This window comes from Somniosus microcephalus, chromosome 3 (assembly GCF_052327205.1).
Source record: "Somniosus microcephalus isolate GS21.2 chromosome 3, FLI_Smic_1.0, whole genome shotgun sequence".
NCBI classification, from domain to species: Eukaryota; Metazoa; Chordata; class Chondrichthyes; order Squaliformes; family Somniosidae; genus Somniosus; species Somniosus microcephalus.
The window spans coordinates 126,479,985-126,490,649 of record NC_140989.1 but is presented as its reverse complement, the minus strand read 5'-3'; positions in this window follow the sequence as shown (position 1 = coordinate 126,490,649).

Sequence of the window (10,665 nt, the reverse complement as noted above, 5' to 3'; positions counted from 1 at the left end):
TCTCGCCCATTGCAAATCTCGCCCGTTGTAAATCTCGCCCGTTGTAAATATCGCCCTTTGTAAATCTCGCCCTTTGTAAATCTCGCCCATTGTAAATCTCACCCGTTGTAAATTTCACCCTTTGTAAATGTCGCCTGTTGTAAATCTTGCCCGTTGTAAATGTCGCCCGTTGTAAATCTCACCCATTGTAAATCTCGCCCGTTGTAAATCTCACCCGTTGTAAATGTCGCCTGTTGTAAATCTCACCTTTTGTAAATCTCACCCAATGTAAATCTCGCCGTTGTAAATCTCGCCCGTTGTAAATCTCACCCGTTGTAAATCTCGCCCATTGTAAATCTCACCCGTTGTAAATCTCGCCGTTGTACATCTCGCCTGTTGTAAATCTCGCCTGTTGTAAATCTCGCCGGTTGTAAATCTCGCCCATTGTAAATCTCACCCGTTGTAAATTTCACCCATTGTAAATGTCACCTGTTGCAAATCTTGCCTGTTGTAAATCTCACCCGCTGTAAATCTCGCCGTTGTAAAAGTGGCCCGTTGTAAATCTCACCCATTGTAAATCTCGCCCGTTGTAAATCTCACCCGTTGTAAATCTTGTTTATTGTAAATCTCGCCCGTTGTAAATCTCGCCTGCTGTAAATCTCACCCGTTGTAAATCTCACCCGTTGTAAATCACACCCGTTGTAAATCTCACCCATTGTAAATCTCATCTGTTGTAATTCTCGCCTGTTGTAAATCTCACCTGTTTCTAATCTCATCCGTTGTAAATCTCACCCATTGTAAGTCTCGCCTGTTGTAATTCTTGCCTGTTGTAAATCTCAATCATTGTAAATCACACCCGTTGTAAATCTCGCCTGTTGTAAATCTCACCTGTTGTAAATCTCACCTGTTGTAAAGCTCACCCGTTGTAAATCTCGCCCGTTGTAAATCTCGCCCTTTGTAAATCTCGCCCGTTGTAAATCTCACCCGTTGCAAATGTCGCCTGTTGTAAATCTCACCTGTGGTAAATCTCACCGGTTGTAAATCACGCCATTGTAAAAGCCACCCATTGTGTATCTCACCCATTGTAAATCTTGCCTTTGTAAATCTCACCCGTTGTAAATCTCGCCCGTTATTAATCTCACCTGTTATAAATCTCACCCGATCTACAGCACGCCAGTTGTAAATCTCGCCCGTTGTAAATCTCACCCGTTGTAAATCTCACCCGTTGTAAATATCACCTGTTGTAAATCTCGCCTGTTGTAAATCTCGCCTGTTGGAAATCTCACCCGTTGTAAATCTCGCCTGTTGTAAATCTCACCCGTTGTAAATGTCACCTGTTATAAATCTCACCTGTTGTAAATCTCACCTTTTGTAAATCTCACCTGTTGTAAAATACCTTCCGTTGTAAATCTCGCCCGCAATAAATCTCACCCGTTGTAAATCTCATCCGTTGTAAATCTCGCCCGCTGTAAATCTCACCCAGTGTAAATCTCGCCCATTGTAAATCTCGCCCGTTGTAAATCTTGCCCGTTGTAAATGTCGCCTGTTGTAAATCTTGCCCGTTGTAAATGTCGCCCGTTGTAAATCTCATCCGTTGTAAATCTCGCCCGCTGTAAATCTCACCCAGTGTAAATCTCGCCCATTGTAAATCTCGCCCGTTGTAAATCTCGCCCTGTGTAAATATCGCCCTTTGTAAATCTCGCCCTTTGTAAATCTCGCCCATTGTAAATCTCACCCGTTGTAAATTTCACCCTTTGTAAATGTCGCCTGTTGTAAATCTTGCCCGTTGTAAATGTTGCCCGTTGTAAATCTCACCCATTGTAAATCTCGCCCGTTGTAAATCTCACCCGTTGTAAATCTCGCCTGTTGTAAATCTCACCTTTTGTAAATCTCACCCAATGTAAATCTCGCCGTTGTAAATCTCGCCCATTGTAAATCTCACCCGTTGTAAATCTCGCCCATTGTAAATCTCACCCGTTGTAAATCTCGCCGTTGTACATCTCGCCTGTTGTAAATCTCGCCTGTTGTAAATTTCACCCGTTGTAAATTTCACCCGTTGTAAATGTCACCTGTTGTAAATCTCATCCATTGTAAATCTCGCCCGTTGTAAATCTCACCCGTTGTAAATCTCGTTTATTGTAAATCTCGCCCGTTGTAAATCTCGCCTGTTGTAAATCTAGCCCTTTGTAAATCTCGCCTGATGTTAATCTCACCCGTTGTGAATCTCACCCGTTGTAAATCTCGCCCATTGTAAATCTCGCCTGATGTAAATCTCACCCGTTGTAAATCTCACCTGTTGTAAATCTCGCCCATTGTAAATCTCACCCGTTGTAAATTTCATCCGTTGTAAATGACGCCTGTTGTAAATCTCACCTGTTGTAAATCTCACACGTTGTAAATCTCGCCGTTGTAAAAGTCGCCCGTTGTAAATCTCACCCGTTGTAAATCTCGCCTGTTGTAAATCTCACCTTTTGTAAATCTCACCCAATGTAAATCTCGCCGTTGTAAATCTCGCCCATTGTAAATCTCACCCGTTGTAAATCTCACCCATTGTAAATCTCACCCGTTGTAAATCTCGCCGTTGTACATCTCGCCTGTTGTAAATCTCGCCTGTTGTAAATCTCGCCTGTTGTAAATCTCACCCGTTGTAAATTTCACCCGTTGTAAATTTCACCTGTTGTAAATGTCACCTGTTGTAAATCTCATCCATTGTAAATCTCGCCCGTTGTAAATCTCACCCGTTGTAAATCTCGTTTATTGTAAATCTCGCCCGTTGTAAATCTCGCCTGTTGTAAATCTAGCCCTTTGTAAATCTCGCCTGATGTTAATCTCACCCGTTGTGAATCTCACCCGTTGTAAATCTCGCCCATTGTAAATCTCGCCTGATGTAAATCTCACCCGTTGTAAATCTCACCTGTTGTAAATCTCGCCCATTGTAAATCTCACCCGTTGTAAATTTCATCCGTTGTAAATGACGCCTGTTGTAAATCTCGCCTGTTGTAAATCTCACACGTTGTAAATCTCGCCGTTGTAAAAGTCGCCCGTTGTTAATCTCACCCATTGTAAATCTCACCTGTTGTAAACCTCACCCGTTCTAAATGTCGTCCATTGTAAATCTCACCCATTGTAAATCTTGCCTGTTGTAAATCTCACCCGTTGTAAATCTCACCTGTTGTACATCTCACCTGATCTAAATCTCAGCTGTTGTAAAGCTCACCCGTTGTAAATGTCGCCTGTTGTAAATCTTGCCCATTGTAAATATCGCCCATTGTTAATCTCGCCCATTGCAAATCTCGCCTGTTGTAAATCTCACCCGTTGTAAATCGCACCCGTTGTAAATCTCGGCCGTAGTAAATCTCACCCGTTGTAAATCTCACCCGTTGTAAATCTCACCCGTTGTAAATCTCAACCATTATAAATGTCGCCGTTGTAAATCTCGCCCGTAGTAAATCTCACCCGTCGTCAATCTCGCCCGTTGTAAATCTCACCCTTTGCAAATCTCACCAGATCTACAGATTGCCAGTTGTAAATCTCACCCTTTGTAAATCTCACCTGTTGTAAATCTCGACCGTTATAAATTTCACCTGTTATAAATCTTGCCCGATCTACAGCACGCCAGTTGTAAATCTCACCCTTTGTAAATCTCGCCTGTTGTAAATCTCACTTGTTGTAAATTTCACCCATTGTAAATCTCGCCGTTGTAAAAGTCGCCCGTTGTAAATCTCACCCGTTGTAAATCTCACCCGTTGTAAATCTCGCCTGTAGTAAATCTCACCTGTTGTAAATCTCACCTGTTGTAAATCTCGCCCGTTTTAAATCTCACCCGTTGTAAATCTCGCCCATTGTAAATATCACCATTGTAAATCTCGCCCATTGTAAATCTCGCCCTTTCTAAATCTCGCCCGTTGTAAATGTCACCCGTTGTAAATCACGCCCGTTGTAAATCTCACCCTTTGTAAATGTCGCATGTTGTAAATCTCACCCATTGCAAATCTCGCCATTGTAAATCTCACCCATTGTAAATCTAGCCTGTTGTAAATCTCACCCGTTGTAAATCTTACCCGTTGTTAATCTCACCCGATCTATAGCTCACCAGTTGTAAATCTCACACGTTGTTAAGCTCGTCCATTGTAAATCTCACCCATTGTAAATCTCACCTGTTCTAAATCTCACCTGTTGTAAATCTAACCCGTTGTAAATCTCGCCCGCTGTATATCTCACCCGTTGTAAATCTCGCCCGCTGTAAATCTCACCCGTTGTAAATCTCACCCGTTGTAAATCCCGCCCATTGTAATTCTCACCCGTTGTAAATGTCGCCTGTTGTAAATGTTGCCTGTTGTAAATCTTGCCCATTGTAAATCACACCCATTGTAAATTTTACCCGTTGTAAATGTCGCCTGTTGTAAATGTCGCCTGTTGTAAATCGTGCCCATTGTAAATGTCGCGTGTTGTAAATGTCGCCTGTTGTAAATCTTGCCCATTGTAAATCTTGCCCATTTTAAATCTCACCCTTTGCAAATCTCGCCCATTGTAAATCTCACCCGTTGTAAATTTCACCCGTTGTAAATGTCGCCTGTTGTAAATCTCGCCTGTTGTAAATCTCACCCGTTGTAAATCTCGCCGTTGTAAATCTCACCCGTTGTAAATGTCGCCTGTTGTAAATCTCGCCTGTTGTAAATCTCACCCATTGTAAATCTCGCCATTGTGAATCTCGCCCGTTGCAAATCTCACCCGTTGTAAATCTCACCCGTTGTAAATTTCATCCGTTGTAAATCTCACCCGTTGTAAATCTCGCCCATTGTAAATCTCACCCATTGTAAATCTCGCCTGTTGTAAATCTCGCCCATTGTAAATCTCACCCATTGTAAATCTCACCTGTTGTAAATGTCACCCGTTGTAAATCTCGCCTGTTGTAAATCTCGCCTGTTGTAATTCTTGCCTGTTATAAATCTCACCTGTTGTAAATCTCGCACGTTGTAAATCACACCTGTTGTAAATCTAACCCGTTGTAAATCTCACCCATTGTAAATCACACCCGTTGTAAATCTCACCCATTGTAAATCTTGCCTGTTGTAATTCTTGCCTGTTATAAATCTCACCTGTTGTAAATCTCGCCCGTTGTAAATCTCGCCTATTGTAAATCTCACCCTTTGTAAATCTCGCACATTGTAAATCTCGCCTGTAGTAAATCTCACCTGTTGTAAATCTCACCTGTTGTAAATCTCGCCCGTTTTAAATCTCACCCGTTGTAAATCTCGCCCATTGTAAATATCACCATTGTAAATCTCGCCCGTTGTAAATCTCGCCCTTTCTAAATCTCGCCCGTTGTAAATGTCACCCGTTGTAAATCACGCACGTTGTAAATCTCACCCATTGTAAATGTCGCGTGTTGTAAATCTCACCCATTGTAAATCTCACCCATTGCAAATCTCGCCATTGTAAATCTCACCCATTGTAAATCTAGCCTGTTGTAAATCTCACCCGTTGTAAATCTCACCCGATCTATAGCTCACCAGTTGTAAATCTCACACGTTGTTAAGCTCGTCCATTGTAAATCTCACCCGTTGTAAATCTCACCTGTTGTAAATCTCACCTGTTGTAAATCTAACCCGTTGTAAATCTCGCCCGCTGTATATCTCACCCGTTGTAAATCTCGCCCGCTGTAAATCTCACCCGTTGTAAATCTCACCCGTTGTAAATCCCGCCCATTTTAATTCTCACCCGTTGTAAATGTCGCCTGTTGTAAATGTTGCCTGTTGTAAATCTTGCCCATTGTAAATCACACCCATTGTAAATTTTACCCGTTGTAAATGTCGCCTGTTGTAAATGTCGCCTGTTGTAAATCGTGCCCATTGTAAATGTCGCGTGTTGTAAATGTCGCCTGTTGTAAATCTTGCCCATTGTAAATCTCGCCCGTTGTAAATCTCACCCGTTGTAAATCTCGCCCATTGTAAATCTCACCCATTGAAAATCTCAGCCGTTGTAAATCTCAGCCGTTGTAAATCTTGCCCATTTTAAATCTCACCCTTTGCAAATCTCGCCCATTGTAAATCTCACCCGTTGTAAATTTCACCCGTTGTAAATGTCGCCTGTTGTAAATCTCGCCTGTTGTAAATCTCACCCATTGTAAATCTCGCCGTTGTAAATCTCACCTGTTGTAAATGTCGCCTGTTGTAAATCTCGCCTGTTGTAAATCTCACCCATTGTAAATCTCGCCATTGTGAATCTCGCCCGTTGTAAATCTCACCCGTTGTAAATTTCGTCCGTTGTAAATCTCACCCGTTGTAAATCTCGCCCATTGTAAATCTCACCCGTTGTAAATCTCGCCTGTTGTAAATCTCGCCCATTGTAAATCTCACCCATTGTAAATCTCACCTGTTGTAAATGTCACCCGTTGTAAATCTCGCCTGTTGTAAATCTCGCCTGTTGTAATTCTTGCCTGTTATAAATCTCACCTGTTGTAAATCTCGCCCGTTGTAAATCACACCTGTTGTAAATCTAACCCGTTGTAAATCTCACCCATTGTAAATCACACCCGTTGTAAATCTCACCCATTGTAAATCTCGCCTGTTGTAATTCTTGCCTGTTATAAATCTCACATGTTGTAAATCTCGCCCGTTGTAAATCTCGCCTATTGTAAATCTCACCCTTTGTAAATCTCGCATATTGTAAATCTCACCCGTTGTAAATTTCATCCGTTATAAATGTCGCCTATTGTAAATCTTGCCCATTGTAAATCTCGCCCGTTGTAAATATCACCCGTTGTAAATATCACCCGTTGTAAATCTCGCCTGTTGTAAATGTCGCCTGTTGTAAATCTCGCCTGTTGTAAATCCCAACAATTGTAAATCTCGCCGTTGTAAATCTCGCCCGTTGTAAATCTCACCCGTTGTAAATCTTGCTCGTTATAAATCTCGCCCGATCTACAGCACGCCAGTTGTAAATCTCACCTGTGGTAAATCTCGCCTGTTGTAAATCTCACCTGTTGTAAATCTCGCCTGTTGTAAATCGCACCTGTTGTAAATCTAACCCGTTGTAAATCTCACCTGTTGTAAATCTCACCTGTTGTAAATCTCACCTGTTGTAAAGCTCACCCGTTGTAAATCTCGCCCTTTGTAAATCTCGCCCGTTGTAAATCTCAACCTTTGTAAATTTCACCCGTTGTAAATGTCGCCTGTTGTAAATCTCACCTGTGGTAAATCTCACCGGTTGTAAATCTCGCCATTGTAAAAGCCACCCGTTCTATATCTCACCCATTGTAAATCTCGCCGTTGTAAATCTCACCCGTTGTAAATCTCGCCCGTTATTAATCTCACCTGTTATAAATCTCACCCGATCTACAGCACGCCAGTTGTAAATCTCACCCGTTGTAAATCTCACCCGTTGTAAATCTCACCTGTTGTAAATCTCACCCGTTGTAAATCTCACCCGTTGTAAATATCACCTGTTGTAAATGTCGCCTGTTGTAAATCTCGCCTGTTGTAAATCTCACCCGTTGTAAATCTTGCCTGTTGTAAATCTCACCCGTTGTAAATCTCACCTGTTATAAATCTCACCTGTTGTAAATCTCACCTTTTGTAAATCTCACCTGTTGTAAATCTCATCCGTTGTAAATCTCGCCCGCAATAAATCTCACCCGTTGTAAATCTCATCCATTGTAAATCTCGCCCGCTGTAAATCTCACCCGTTGTAAATCTCGCCCATTGTAAATCTCGCCCGTTGTAAATCTCGCCCGTTGTAAATATCGCCCTTTGTAAATCTCGCCCTTTGTAAATCTCGCACATTGTAAATCTCACCCGTTGTAAATTTCACCCTTTGTAAATGTCGCCTGTTGTAAATCTTGCCCGTTGTAAATGTCGCCCGTTGTAAACCTCACCCGTTGTAAATCTCGCCCGTTGTAAATCTCACCCGTTGTAAATGTCGCCTGTTGTAAATCTCACCTTTTGTAAATCTCACCCAATGTAAATCTCGCCGTTGTAAATCTCGCCCGTTGTAAATCTCGCCGTTGTAAATCTCGCCCGTTGTGAATCTCGCCGTTGTAAATCTCGCCTGTTGTAAATCTCGCCCGTTGTAAATCTCACTCATTGTAAATCTCGCCGTTGTATATCTCGCCTGTTGCAAATCTCGCCCGTTGTAAATCTCACCCATTGTAAATCTCGCCGTTGTATATCTCGCCTGTTGTAAATCTCGCTCGTTATAAATCTCAGCTGTTATGAATCTCGCCCGATCTACAGCACGCCAGTTGTAAATCTCACCTGTTGTAAATCTCGCCTGTTGTAAATCTCGCCTGTTGTAAATCTCGCCCATTGTAAATCTCACCCCGTTGTAAATTTCACCCGTTGTAAATCTCACCCGTTGTAAATCTCGCCGTTGTAAAAGTCGCCCGTTGTAAATCTCACCCATTGTAAATCTCGCCCGTTGTAAATCTCACCCGTTGTAAATCTCGTTTATTGTAAATCTCGCCCGTTGTAAATCTCGCCTGTTGTAAATCTCACCCATTGTTAATCTCGCCTGTTGTAAATCTAGCCCTTTGTAAATATCGCCAATTGTAAATCTCGCCCATTGTAAATCTCGCCTGATGTAAATGTCACCCGTTGTGAATCTCACCCATTGTAAATCTCGCCCGTTGTAAATCTCACCTGTTGTAAATCTCGCCCATTGTAAATCTCACCCGTTGTAAATTTCACCCGTTGTAAATGACGCCTGTTGTAAATCTCGCCTGTTGTAAATCTCACCCGTTGTAAATCTCGCCGTTTTAAAAGTCGCCCATTGTAAATCTCACCCATTGTAAATCTCGCCCGTTGTAAACCTCACCCGTTCTAAATCTCGTCCATTGTAAATCTCGCCCGTTGTAAATCTCGCCTGTTGCACATCTCACCTGATCTAAATCTCAGCTGTTGTAAAGCTCAGCCGTTGTAAATGTCACGTGTTGTAAATCTTGCCCATTGTAAATATCGCCCATTGTAAATCTCGCCCATTGCAAATCTCGCCTGTTGTAAATCTCACCCGTTGTAAATCGCACCCGTTGTAAATCTCGCCCGTAGTAAATCTCACCCGTTGCAAATCTCACGAGATCTACAGCTTGCCAGTTGTAAATCTCGCCCATTGTAAATCTCACCCGTTGTAAATCTCGCCTGTTGTTAATCTCGCCCGTTGTAAATCTAACCCGTTGTACATCTCGCCCGTTGTAAATGTCGCCTGTTGTAAATCTCACCTGTTGTAAATCTCACCCGTTGTATATCTCGCCATTGTAAATCTCGCCCGTTATATATCTCGCCATTGTAAATCTCACCCGTTGTAAATCTTGCCCGTTGTAAATCTCACCCGTTATTAATCACACCCATTGTAAATCTCGCCCGTTGTAAATCTCACCCATTGTAAATCTCGCCGTTGTAAATCTCATCTGTTGTAAATCTCGCCCGTTATAAATCTCACCTGTTATAAATCTCACCCATTGTAAATCTCACCCGTTGCAAATCTCGCCCGTTGTAAATCACACCCGTTGCAAATCTCACCACATCTACAGCTTGACAGTTTTAAATCTCGCCCGTTGTAAATCTCACCTGTTGTAAATCTCACCCGTTGTAAATCTCGTCCGTTGTAAATCTCACCCGTTATTAATCTCGTCCATTGTAAATCTCACTCGTTGTAAATCTCAACCGTTGTAAATCTTGACCGTTGTAAATCTCACCCATTGTAAATCTTGCCCATTGTAAATCTCACCCGTTGTAAATCTCACCTGCTGTAAATCTCACCCATTGTAAATCTCGCCTGTTGTAAATGTCGCCTGTTGTAAATGTCGCCTGTTGTAAATCTCGCCCGTTGTAAATCTCGCCCATTGTAAATGTCGCCTGTTGTAAATCTCACCCATTGTAAATCTCACCCGTTGATAATCTCACCCGTTGTAAATCTCACCTGTTGTAAATCTCGCCCATTGTAAAGCTCACCCGTTGTAAATTTCACCCGTTGTAAATGACGCCTGTTGTAAATCTCGCCTGTTGTAAATCTCACCCATTGTAAATCTCGCCGTTGTAAATCTCGTCTGTTGTAAATCTCGCCCGTTATAAATCTCACCTGTTATAAATCTCACCCATTGTAAATCTCACCCATTGCAAATCTCGCCCATTGTAAATCTCGTCCGTTGTAAATCACACCCGTTGCAAATCTCACCAGATCTACAGCTTGCCAGTTGTAAATCTTGCCCGTTGTAAACCTCACCTGTTGTAAATCTCACCCGTTGTAAATCTCGTCCGTTCTAAATCTCACCCGTTATTAATCTCGTCCATTGTAAATCTCACTCATTGTAAATCTCACCCGTTGTAAATCTTGCCCGTTGTAAATCTCACCCGTTGTAAATCTCGCCGTTGTAAATCTCACCCGTTGTAAATCCCGTTTATTGTAAATCTCGCCCGTTGTAAATCTCGCCTGTTGTAAATCTCACCCGTTGTAAATCTCGCCTGTTGTAAATCTAGCCCTTTGTAAATATCGCCCGTTGTAAATCTCACCCATTGTAAATCTCGCCTGATGTAAATCTCAGCCGTTGTGAATCTCACCCGTTGTAAATCTCGCCCGTTGTAAGTCTCACCTGTTGTAAATCTCGCCCATTGTAAATCTCGCCCGTTGCAAATCTCACCTGTTGTAAATCTCGCCCATTGTTAATCTCGCCTGATGTAAATCTCAGCCGTT